A 12,605-nucleotide genomic window follows, 5' to 3' on the forward strand; every position below is an offset into this window, starting at 1 on the left:
TAAGGTGGCCTATTAATTCGGACAATCAAAGATAAAGTATTCCGTGAAAGGAATAAATAAATATACACTGTGGTTTGAATATTGAAAGAGAAGTTTATTTACATAGAGACTCGGTTCCTTATGTAGAATGTTCCGGGTTGGTTACCTATCTCCACATAACAATTTGATTTGGTAATTTTAAGCATAAAATTCATTTTAGAAATCATTCATGTTTACTCATGTAAAATTCACACCCTAAACATTTCAGAGTTGCCAGGTGGTTTTCATTTTAGCATAATTTCACTTACAAACCTACAATTACATTTTCATTAATCCAGTTAATGTAACAGATCAATGTAATTTTGCGAGACATTTCCTTATAAGGTATGACACCAGATGTAGGAGTCATATGATAGACTTTGTAATCTTCAAAGAGAAAAGAAAGAACAAAGGGAACAGGTTTCTGTCTTTTTTCTTTGTTTTGTCTTTGCAGTATTTTTTTTTGTTTTGTTTTATTATGTTGGATTACTATGGATTATGTTGGAATATTTTGGAACACTAATGGGGTAAATATTTATTTTATTTTGTAAAAATAAATTTTTACAAATTAAAAATGTGGCACAAGGCCGAAAAAAGGGGATGGGGGTTAATGTTGTCCTAATTAACATAACGTTAACTTAACTAGACTCTTACACCAAAATACCAGAATCACTCTGTGGACGTCCTACTTAAAACCCGAAGATATAACTATATATACAGGATGTGGGGGGTCGGGGATAAAAATCTTATTTACAAAAATCGGATGAAAAATATACAATGATAAAAACTGGTTAGTAAAAAGAACCCCCTCACTAATAATTGTGGCAGACAAAAAGTTTTGTCAGTCGAAAAGATGTAGGTCCCACGAAAACTAACTTTATTCAAACACCACAAAAATGGCCTACATCACTGACAAAACAATCTATCCGTCACCTAATGCCGGGAGTGGGAATTATCGAACCAAATGGGAAAAAAAACAAAAAAACGGGGGCGATGGGACAGGGAAAACTAAAAAGGGGATTGAGACGATGACAACATGCATACTCTAGCTAAGTTAAAAATTGAACAAAAATGCCTAACTAGCCTACTCTAGGTGGTCCGATGTATGTCTACGTTAGTTCAGAACACCCAAAATTCTTAAAGCCTAAGTAGATTCAAAAATAGAACTTAAGATCAGCTCCAATCATTCCACACAGTCGCGAAACTTTCACCCACCTGTCGTTGAAATTTGCCGGAGCGAGTTTCACCATCTCCAGCTTAATTCGCATTTTCAATCGATATTTTAAAATGAGGACAAGCTGGAGAGCAGTGAAGGTCTCATCTCCGTAAACCTCCTTCTGTCACGTCGTCCAAATCACGTCTCTCATAACTGCTAGCAAACACAGAAAAGCATGGCGTTCTTCTTTCTTCATGGTCGGAGCCCAGTTGCAGCACGGGGAAACCGAATCCAGCACAAAAAACCGCCCGTTCAGCATGCGAACCGTGAAGCCTTCAACTAACTCACACAATGGTCGAACGATGGCGCAGTGGAATAAAGCATGATCAAGGTCTTCCTCCCAATCTCCACATCGGACACAATTAGGTGTCTCCGTAAAACCCACTGCGTAAAGTCTTTTGCCGACCCAGAGAGCATTTCGTATTACCAGCCAGGTGAGTGATGCCTCGTAATTATCGAAGCAGCTCGACCCAGGCGCCCAAGGCCATATTAAGCGGAGCTCCTCCTTCGTAAAACCGAACTCCTCAATCTTTTCGTCTCGAACGAATCCCCTCACTAAGGCCCGATATAGCGCCTTGCGAGACAACAGCTGGGTGTCAGAGAGGCTTTCTTTGGCCCGTAGAAGAAATCTCAAGGCCTGCCGACACTCGCGATAGAAAGGGCACTCGTTTCGGGGCAACTTGTGTGCCTACCCCTCAGCCGAATGCTGAAAGGCTTTCTTAGTGTCTTCTATCCAGAAGACACCGTTTCCCTCACTTTGTGTACACATTCGATCCAGGTATATCAGCCTAAGAGTGTGTCTACGTATTTCCACACTAGGCATACCCAGACCGCCTTCAGACGGATGCAGGTAACAGACCTCCCAGGTAACCATGGCTTGCTTTCCGCGCCATAAGAACACAAAAAGAGCACGCACCAGATCAACTAGTGTGGTCTCCGGGAGTGGAAGTACTGATAGATGGTAAAGGATCAGGGGGTAGATATGAGAATTGCATACCTCCGCCCGACCCTTCAAAGACAGATTTTTCAAGGCCCACAAATGCGATGCGACCTTGAGCGCTTCCAATACCTCTGACCAATTTTTCTCCAGCTGGAGACCGGGGCCAAACCAGACGCCGAGTAGCTTGCATGGCCCATCAGTCCAACCAAAGGGTCCCTGAAGGGGCATACCCCTCCAGGCACCGATACATAAGCCGATAGACTTAACGTAGTTAATTATGGCCCCTGTGACCTTGGCATACCGACTTGTTTCTATGTCGACGACTCTAATCTCGGCACTGCTCGTTACAAGCACAGTCACGTCGTCAGCATACGCGGTATACTTTACCGGGGTAGAGCCACTCGGCAAAGTAATCCCACGAAGGACCGAATTCACCCGAAGCTGGCGCAAATATGGCTCAAGCGCCAGCACATATAGCATTGGGGATAACGGACAACCTTGACGGATCGATCTTGTTAACATGAAGGGTTTCGACCTCACCCCATTCACTTCTACCATAGCACCGGGGTTGGCATACAAGAGGCAAATCCAAGAGCGAAACTGGGGACCAAACCCAGCCGAGCGAAGAACAGCCTCTAGGTAACGATGGTCTACTCTGTCGAATGCTTTGGACTGATCTAAATTGATCAGCGCGGCTTCTGTGTCGACTTTTTCTACGATCAAGCGTATCGTGTGCAAATTATCTTGAATCGTCCGGCCCTTAACAGAACAAGTCTGTTCGGGACTTATTAGACGGTGTAAGACAATCTGCAGACGATTTGCTAAGATCTTGGCCAAAATCTTTAACTCTGTGTTTAACATCGTTAAGGGCCGGAAATTACCTATCCCATCCCCTCCATTTTTATCTTTGCGTAACAATTTAATGATCCCCCTGGTAAAGTACTGAGGTATGCACCCGTTTCTAAACCAGGAGTTAAAAAGTACGGTCAGCAAAGGAATAAAAATGGGCGACAGCCTCAAATACACCTTGTAGGGCAGACCATCAATCCCAGGGGTCCTGTCTAGCCCAACCTGTTTCAAGGCCTCAATGACTTCTTCCTCTTTTATGCTACCTTCACACCGAGCTGCTTCGGTCGCCTCCAGGCGAGAAAAGTCGGCTAAATAGGTGTCAAACTGTTCAATAGTCAGACCGGGCTCCTTGATAAAAAGTTCCTGGAAATGAGTTTGAAAACCCTCCAGGATTCCGTCGTTTGAAGTTACGGTTCGTCCGTCCGGCAATGTGACACTGGCGATGTGTCGATCTGCAGAACGTCGAAACTCCTCTGCACGCAGTGACGCGGCCATATTTGTTGCCTCATTTGGCGCTCTTTTTAATCTAGCCCTAACTAATAATCCCTGTTATCCAAGGAGTCCAGTTCAGCCTTAACTATAGTATAGCTAGCACTATCCCCCTCCTCCACCGCCCTTTCTAATCTATCTTCTAGTGCCGCTTTCGCTGCTCTAGAACTATGGTTGAGCCGGCGACTAAAATCAGCAGCGAAGGACCTAATGACTTTTTTAAGGTTGCCCCACCACTTATTCCCGATGATAGCCCCCGTCAATTACCTCTGTATTGTTAGTAGAAGTTGTTCCCGGAAGTCCTTCACTTCGAACAACGACGTGTTGAACTTCCAGTAATTAGCCATCCTAGGTTTAACACTATCTAAGTTTACTCGAACCCGGACAAGCCTATGATCCGAATAAACTATGCTATGAAAACTTGGACAGTCTAAAAGCCCTAAGTCGACTCTCCTAACTAAGAACCGATCGATGTAACTCGAAAGTTGCACCGGATTGGAGCCGCGTCTACCTGTCCAAGTCCATGCTAAATCCCCGGGTTTTTCGTTCCGAAATTTATCGACAAGATCAAACTTGTCGACAAAGTCTCAAAACGCTTTAGCATCCCGGTTCTGGTTAGTATCCCTTGTGGCATTAACCCCGCGATCTAACTCAGGATCCAGGACCGCGTTCCAGTCTCCCGCTAAAACTAACCGGCGGGACGAATTCATGAAAGGCTCGATTCGCCGAAAAAAGGAGACTAGCTCAGTACGGTTATTGGGCGCATAAACCCCAATAACACGAAATGCCATATCCTTTACGGTAACATCCAGAATGAGCAATCTTCCCTCTGGATCTGCATAAATAGGGTCACACGACGCATCAAGAGTGCGCTTAACTAACCAGGTAACCCCCCTTGCGTGGGTATCATAATGTGCTGAATAGAGCTGAAAGTCTCTAAGGAGCACACCCTGATAATCACTTGGAATGAAGTGAGTTTCCTGTATACAACAAATATCCACACCAAGGCGTTGAAGGTCGCGTGCAAATCGTTTACGAGAGGCGTCCCTCAACCCTCGGACATTTAAACTAGCTAATCTTAAAGAAGCCATCTTGAGTTACTTAGGGTTGGGAAATCTGATCAAACATAGACGGTGTCAAGACACCGACAGCCGTCCCCAATGATCCGGTGGTCATCTCAGTAGTGATAGACCCGTCAGGGGACAGACCGCCGATGTCTAGGGGGAAGGTTAGTTTAACTGCCCTATAAAGTGAAGGATAGAGTTTGATGGGGACCCGTCCAACACATCGTTTTCTAATCTCGGCTAAGTCATTGTCGTTGCTTTAAAATTTTCAGGGTTAGTAATGTCTTTTTTTTGGAATGATTTGAAAGCGAGGAGGTTTCTGTAGTCTTTCCTGCTATGAGATTTCATACTGTTTTCTACCTCCGCCGAAATCTTGCATACATCCTTCCCATTAAAGAAGGGTTGTTTTTTTTTTCTGGATTCGGTCTCTACTGAGGGGCTTCTTTGTCTTTTCTTGTCTGAGGGGGGAGGAGGGGGCATGTCTGTTTTCATTGGAGAAGGGGGAGGTGTGTTCTTGGGCGTGTTGTTTGGCGAGCAAAATGGTGACGGTTTGGGGGTCTTTTTGAAGGGAGAACCTAGGGATGTCATTTTTGTGTCTCTGTGGGGCAGAGAAGTTTTAGTAAGGGGAGGAGCTTTGCGAGGGGTTTGCTTTTCTTTTGAGGACGAGGTAAGTTTTTCAGGGAAAAGGGATTCAGGGAATTCTTTTTCCTCAGATTTTTTTCTTTCCTCATCTAGTGTCTCTTTGAGTTTTAGAAGGGCTTTAAATTTATTGCCCCCTGGGTCCTTGCTTGTTCTTATTTCTATTTTCTCCTCTTTAGAGAGGGACTTAGCATAAGTCTTGGGTGGGGATTTTTTTTAGGGGACGAGTGTCCAGTTGTCTTTTTTTTGGGGGGGTGGGTTCTCTGAGTTAAATGTCTTTTCATACTCCTCAGGTGTGACCTCGTTTTTTGTCTCTGCTGGTGTCTGGGGTTTGTCTTTTGGTTCTGCATAACCTATTTTCCGGCAATGTTGTTTGTAGGGATAGTCTTTGCAGCTGGCTTTCTTTTGGGGCATGTGTAGGTGAGATGGCCGACTTCCCCACATATCCAATATGCTGGTCTTCTGCCTGCGACCACGATTGGCAGCTTCTCTACACCAGCCTCTAGGTAGTATGGTATTTGTAGAAAGGCTTCCGCGTTAAGAAGAATGTCGAAGGTCCATACTCCATTGTAATGGTCCTCCTCTATTCCGGTTATGTCCCCAAACTTGAGTAAGAAAGCGGCTAGGTATTCCCCGGGGACAGCGCCTAGAACTTCGAAAATGGACACTGTAGTTCTACGCCTTCCTAAATATTCCATTCTTAGAACGTACTCATTGGTGATTATTTCTTTTTTTGGTCATAGCAATGCATTCATCTTCTGTCTTGAACAGGGCTGCCCATGTGTTGTAACCTTTACACTTCGTTATTCGTTCAGCTCTTAATCCTGCTGATGCAATTAATTTTGTGACTGTGTCTTTAGTTGACCGTATCAATTTCTTAGTTTTGCGATCTATTACAAACAAAGAAATAGTTCTTTTGGCAAACTCCTGTATGCGTGGTTGTTCCAACTTAATTCCGGTTTCCGTCGTAAATTCTACGCATTTCTTCGCGTCTTCAACAAATTTTGCAACGTCAATCTTGACTTTTGGTAGTTTCGTCCATCCAACTGGTGCTTCGTCTTCCTTCACCTCAACCGTCGGCACACAGCTGGCAGATGCCATGGCCGGCGGATAACAAGAGGAGAGAAAGAGAACAGTTCAAAAAAAAATTTTTTTAAAAAAGAGTACGGTAATTGAAAAGTAGTGCCGGGAGAAGAAGAAGAAGAAACAGCAATAACAAATTTAACGAGTAAATAACAGTAATGAATAACAGTAATAAATACCAGTAAAAACAATCCAGGAACACTAATGGGGTATGATCCCACACACAGTGCCGTGCTTAGGAACATTGCGCCCCCCCCCCGCAAAATGCGCTCTGTGGCCCCTACCGTCCCTACCGACACAATTCATCTTGCGCCCCCGCCCCCCTTCAACATACTGAACCCACAATGAATGGTACTTTAAACAGAATAACATGCTCTTGAAAGAACGCAGATATTCCGTAATCATGAAAAAAAAAACGAAGAAATCGAAGAATTGGTGTTTTGCAGCTAACCTTTTTAAAACCATTAGTTACTTTTTAGTAGTTCGCAGCTATTTTTATAGTCATTTAGGGGCGTTTGGGCTCTCAATCTCCTACCAGTTTTTTTAAGGGATTTTCAAAAAATGTCAACCCAAATTTTAAAACTATTTTGCTACAGAAAGTTAGATATACTGTCCAAAATTAGAGTTTAGGAGTTTATTTCGAAAAGTGTTGGTATGGTGGATTAAATTAAATCAAAACAACATTAAAAGTAACCAAGTCATTTTGAAATGTCTCGATCTAGGAGAAAGTCATTAAACACTAAAAAGTCTCTACATCCCCAGTCCCCAGATAGATACAAACTTAATAACTTATTAAAACATGCATTAATTTTTTTGTTGTTAATTTATCTCATACTTTTAGCGTGTTATCTGGTTAAAGTATTTCACTTAAAAGATAATTAATAAATGCGCTATTGCTGCATTAGGCGTGTCCAAAAAATAGCATTTTTATCCCCCCCTCAAGTTTAAACGTTTAGAAAAAAAATATTAAAATTGAAAAATACTACTTTATAACCAATTCAATTTAAAGAAAAGAGATTAAACTTTAAAACAAAGAAAAGCCCCCCCCCAAATCACCATTAAGTATTTTAAAATTTAAATTACAAACGTAAATATTACAAATTCAAATTTGTCGCCATTTTGCATTTTTTTTTCGTAAACAAGCAGAGAAAAGTTAATAATTTTGAATAACCGTCGATAAATGATATTTTTTTAAATAGTTACATCAATCACTAATAAGAGAGACTGTAGTAATTATTTACTTACCAAGCCGTAATTATACGTAGTAAATATCAAGTTAAACATGAGGTGTGTCATGATGTTTACTTTCTTTCTCCGGGGGGACTAATGTGCATACTCACACATGCATATTTTTTTTAAAGAACAAGAGCTCCCGGCTACGTATGTGCCAAAGATGTTCATTGGTTCATTTACTCAAGTAAATTTCTTTCATTTTCTCATTGAGCATTTCTTTTTGTGCATACTAAAGCAACAGATTCAAATCGAAAGAAAACTTTGGCCAGTGTCGAAAAAATTAACAGTAAACTGTTTTAACCAAAATTGAAAATGGAATCGAAGAAAATTTATTTATCTACCATCTTAATGTTTAAAATTTCACTTTTCTGGCTTTCACTGTGGCGAACTGCTGTTGTACTAAATTCTCTGTGTCAATTTCTCGGCTTAGTTCATGTTCAATGCTTATAACAGATAAGCCAGCCAGTCTTTCCTGAGACATTGAGTTCCGAAGAAAGTTTTTAATTAGTTTCAGTTTAGAGAAACTACGTTCACAGGATGCCACTGTAACTGGCAATATAGTTACAATTCTGAGTGCAACAGCTAGGTTGGGATATAAATCGACAAGTGTGTGTTTCATTATATAATTTATACATTCAATGGCGGAAAATGTAATGCACTTTTTATTGTCCATGAGATTGACGAAACATAACTTGGATCAGTATGCTCGAACGTTGAATGGTGGGCCATTGCTCATCTGGCACTCCACTTTTAGACTCAAAATCAGAAACGGATTGTGTGTCAACGCCAGTGTCATTATGTATATGTAACTGCGAGATGTTTGAAGAGAAAAATTCAGATATCTTGTGAGTCTTTTCAATAGCATTTGCAACTCTCTGTATTTTCAACTTTCTTTTCTGGGATCCGCTGAATTCGTGAGCACGTTTCATTTTAGATTAGACTCAATATTCAATAATAATTAGAATACTATCAAGCAAAACAAATAATCCACTACCGGAAATGGAAACAAGTATGTGATCTTTGATTAACGCTGTTTTGTTAAATAAATGTTACTGATATAACAGGTAACGAAGTGTCTGTGTACTGTCACTAATGTTACAGGCCAAGTGAATTGAATCCAAGCTCGAGGTAAAAAAAAAGAACATTAGTAATAATGTGTATAAAAAACTGTATGTAGGAATTGGCGTTAATTTGCAAATAGGGTTTCAAACAGCAATGTATATGTATCTAAAGATTTTCATTGAAAATTCAAATAAACAGTTCAATAAAAAATATATTCGTATTGGCAAAAAGGACGTCTATTGCACGTGGTGCCCGGAAAACTCGTCCCGGGAAAACTCGTCTCGGGAAAACTTGTCCCCTTTCGCTAGGTAGGAAAACTGGTCTCTTATTGAATAAATATCGATTGAAAACACATTTTATGATCGTTCTTGAAGGAATATTGTTTTTTAAAATAGACTATAGCCCCCCCCCATAATATTTTTAAAACATATTTTTACTTGTTCAATGTTTTTTTTTTTTTTAATAAAATCGATTTTCCAAGTGTCTGTTTTCTACCTAACTGGCTAAGTTCTTAGTGGTTTCACTTATATTAAAGCGTTTATTATGTTCATACAAAGTTAATTACAAATTTTGGGTTTGTATTACTGTACACATAGATTCGAAAAAGTTGTCAAAAAACAAATATATAACCAATAAAAGTTATCAAAGGCAAGATAAGTTACTTTTCTGCCAAACTGGATATATTTTTTGTGTTTTTATTCAATGTAACATATTTATTCAGCTCGAAAAACATGCAGTATTTACCGATGTATTCGAAAATTCAAGATGGCGTCTCACACCCACTTTAACACGGTAAGTTTAGAAAAAGATGTTATAAATAAAAAACTATACAAAATACTACTAAAAACCCGCCGAATATATGTCAACCTATGTCACGGTAACATATTTTGAGCGAGTTTTTAACAGTATTTTATCCGTTTTTTTATTTATAACATCTTTTCCCACACTTACCGTGTTAAAGAGAGAATCAGACGCCATCTTGAATGTTCCAATACATCGGTAAACACGGTATGCTTTTCGAGCTGAATAAACATGCTACATTGAATAAAAACACGAAAAATATATCCAGTTTGGTAGAAAAGTAACTTATCTTGCCTTTGATAACATTTACTTGTTATAGATTTGTTTTTTGACAACTTTTTCGAATCTATGTGTACAGTAATACAAACCCAAAAACTCGGTCTCGTTTATGAACATAATAACCGCTTTAAAATAAGTGAAACCACTAAGAACTTAACCAGTTAGGTAGAAAACGAACACTTAGAAAATCGATTTTATTTTTAAAAAAAAAAAAAAAAAAACAAAAAACATTAAGCAAGTAAAAATATATTTTTTTAAATATTATGGGGGTTATAGTCTATTTTAAAAAACAATATCTCCTTCAAGAACGATCATAAAATGTGTTTTCAATCGACATTTATTCAATAAGGGACCAGTTTTCCTACCTAGCGAAAGGGGACCAGTTTTCCGGAGACGAGTTTTCCCGAGACGAGTTTTCCCGGGACGAGTTTTCCTAAATTCATTGCCAGTATTTAGTCTTTCATTTTAAATTTCTTTAAAATAAAATAAAAAAGAAAATTGAAATCCACTTACGGTTATTTTAAAGCCAAAATTTCTTTTTCAGTTTTTTTTTTTTTTTTGTCTTTTTTAGTTTGAAAAGTAAACTTGATCAGAAAAATGTAAAATATAGTAGCGTATTATGATCACGGGTTACAGACAAAACGAAGACTGCTAATGAAAAATTAAAGTAAATAAAATCACGCATGCGTAGAAGAATCCAATGAGCCAAAATATTTAAAACCATAAAAGAAATAAGCATTAAGAAATAAAAAAAAAAATCTAAATTAAAAAAAAAAAACACTTAACAAAAAATTCGATTTCTGCAAGGACGTCAAAATGATTCCAGTGAAAAAAAAAAAATAACCACCTTCACCCATTTCACTTTGAAAGATTCCATAAACTAATACAACGGCGCCGCTAAGTCTGAAACTTTTACATTTCTTTTTATGTTGAAACAGATATATATATAATCTATTTCTTTTAGAAATTCATTTCTAAAAAATGGACGGGGCCTTGAAAGGCCTCTTCAAATATATGTATATAAATAAATAAATATATATATATATATATATAAATATATATATATATATATATATAAATATATATATATATATATATATAAATATATATATATATATATATATATAAATATATATATATATAAATATATATATATATATATATAAATATATATATATATATATAAATATATATATATATATATAAATATATATATATATAAATATATATATATATAAATAAATATATAAATAAATATATATATAAATAAATATATATATAAATAAATATATATATAAATAAATATATATATAAATAAATATATATATAAATAAATATATATATATATATATATATATATATATATATATATATATATATATATATATATATATATATATATATATATATATATATATATATAATATTTGATAGCGAGAGAAAGACGAGTTGATAAATTTCAACGTACAAATATGATAATTATTTTCAAGTTAGTCCTTTTTTTTCATTGCAATAGTTCTGCGATGTTAAAAAGAGCCTTACAGCATCCAGGAGCGGGGGCACTAAGCACGACCCTATTTACAAACGATGCTGCTAAGAATTGACGAATCGAATTAATTCACGTTCTGCTACCAACCAATCAGAAACCAGAATTGCTTCATAGATATTAAACCTTTTCTGGAGCAATTTCACATGTTCTTTCCCGGGTTTCGACACGGTAAGAATATTTTGTTCTGTGGAACTGTCTACTACAAACAAGTCACCTACCAGGACTTGTGTGTAACAGCGAACGATCTGAAGCTCAAAATGGCTTACACTTCTACAAAAACATTCAAATAATATTTTATTAACTTATAATGAACTACAGCAAGTCGGCTTTCTTCAAAAAGAGAAATAAATTTTTAATTGGCTCACTATTTTCAATGAATTTATTGAAAATGGTGCCCGGAAAACTCGTCCCGGGAAAACTCGTCTCGGGAAAACTCGTCTCCGGAAAACTCGTCTCCGGAAAACTCGTCTCGGGAAAACTCGTCCCCTTTCGCTAGGTAGGAAAACTGGTCCCGTATTGAATAAATATCGATTGAAAACACATTTTATGATCGTTCTTGAAGGAGATATTGCTTTTTAAAATAGACTATAGCCCCCCCCCATAATATTTAAAAAAAATTTTTTTTATTTGTTTAATGGTTTTTTTTTTTTTTTTTTTAAAATAAAATCGATTGTCCGTTTTCTACCTAACTGGCTAAGTTCTTAGTGGTTTCACTTATTTTAAAGCGTTTATTATGTTCATACAAAGTTAATTACAATTTTTTTGGTTTTTATTTTAACGATGTTTTTTGGAGTCATAAAAACAATAATAAAAAACAAAACAAAAAAATTAAAAACTGGGAGCATTACTTTTTTGTTTTGTTTTTTTAATTATGATAGTTTTTTGTTGTTATGTTTTCGTTTTCTCTCATACCAAATGCACTCATGCGTTATTTAAAATTATAATTCTATCAATTATCCACATTTATTGTCGTCCTGTCAAATTTTGCAAAAATTAACTAATAAATTAAAAGCGAAATATTTTTTTGGTGAGAGAGATGCCATGTGCTAACAATCTCTCGTTAACTCATTTTTAATTTTTTAAATTTTTACTTCAAAATTCTAAAATCAATCATTAAGAGAGAAAATAATCACTAAATAAATTTATTAATCAATTTTATTGAAAACTCCGCTATCGTTTATCAAGAATCTTTTTGATTTCATTTTTTGTTGGTTGTTTTTCGGAGGGAGATATAGTTTTAACCTCCCCCCTCTCTAAATTATATTTTAAAAAATATTAAAATTTGGGTTTGTATTACTGTACACATAGATTCGAAAAAGTAGTTAAAAAACAAATATATAACAAATAAATGTTATCAAAGGCAAGATAAGTTACTTTTCTACC

At 36.9% G+C, this 12,605-nt stretch overlaps 1 protein-coding gene across 3 annotated transcripts in view; it reads right to left on the minus strand.

Annotated features, from left to right (window-relative positions):
• LOC145247890 (UDP-N-acetylglucosamine transporter-like) overlaps positions 1-12,605 on the minus strand; it is a 558,987-nt gene that overhangs the window by 527,377 nt on the left and 19,005 nt on the right. The window contains exon 1 of one of the 3 annotated variants that reach the window (XM_080109509.1): positions 7,544-7,657. The exons of the other annotated variants lie outside the window; for them this stretch is intronic. The gene's annotated coding sequence lies outside the window, so the exon portion shown is untranslated. Of the gene's footprint in view, positions 1-7,543; positions 7,658-12,605 lie in introns of those variants that run through there. 3 annotated transcript variants of the gene reach the window in all.

The sequence above is a fragment of the Euprymna scolopes genome, chromosome 26 (assembly GCF_053919585.1).
Source record: "Euprymna scolopes isolate OS-2025 chromosome 26, ASM5391958v1, whole genome shotgun sequence".
In the NCBI taxonomy this organism is placed as follows: domain Eukaryota; kingdom Metazoa; phylum Mollusca; class Cephalopoda; order Sepiida; family Sepiolidae; genus Euprymna; species Euprymna scolopes.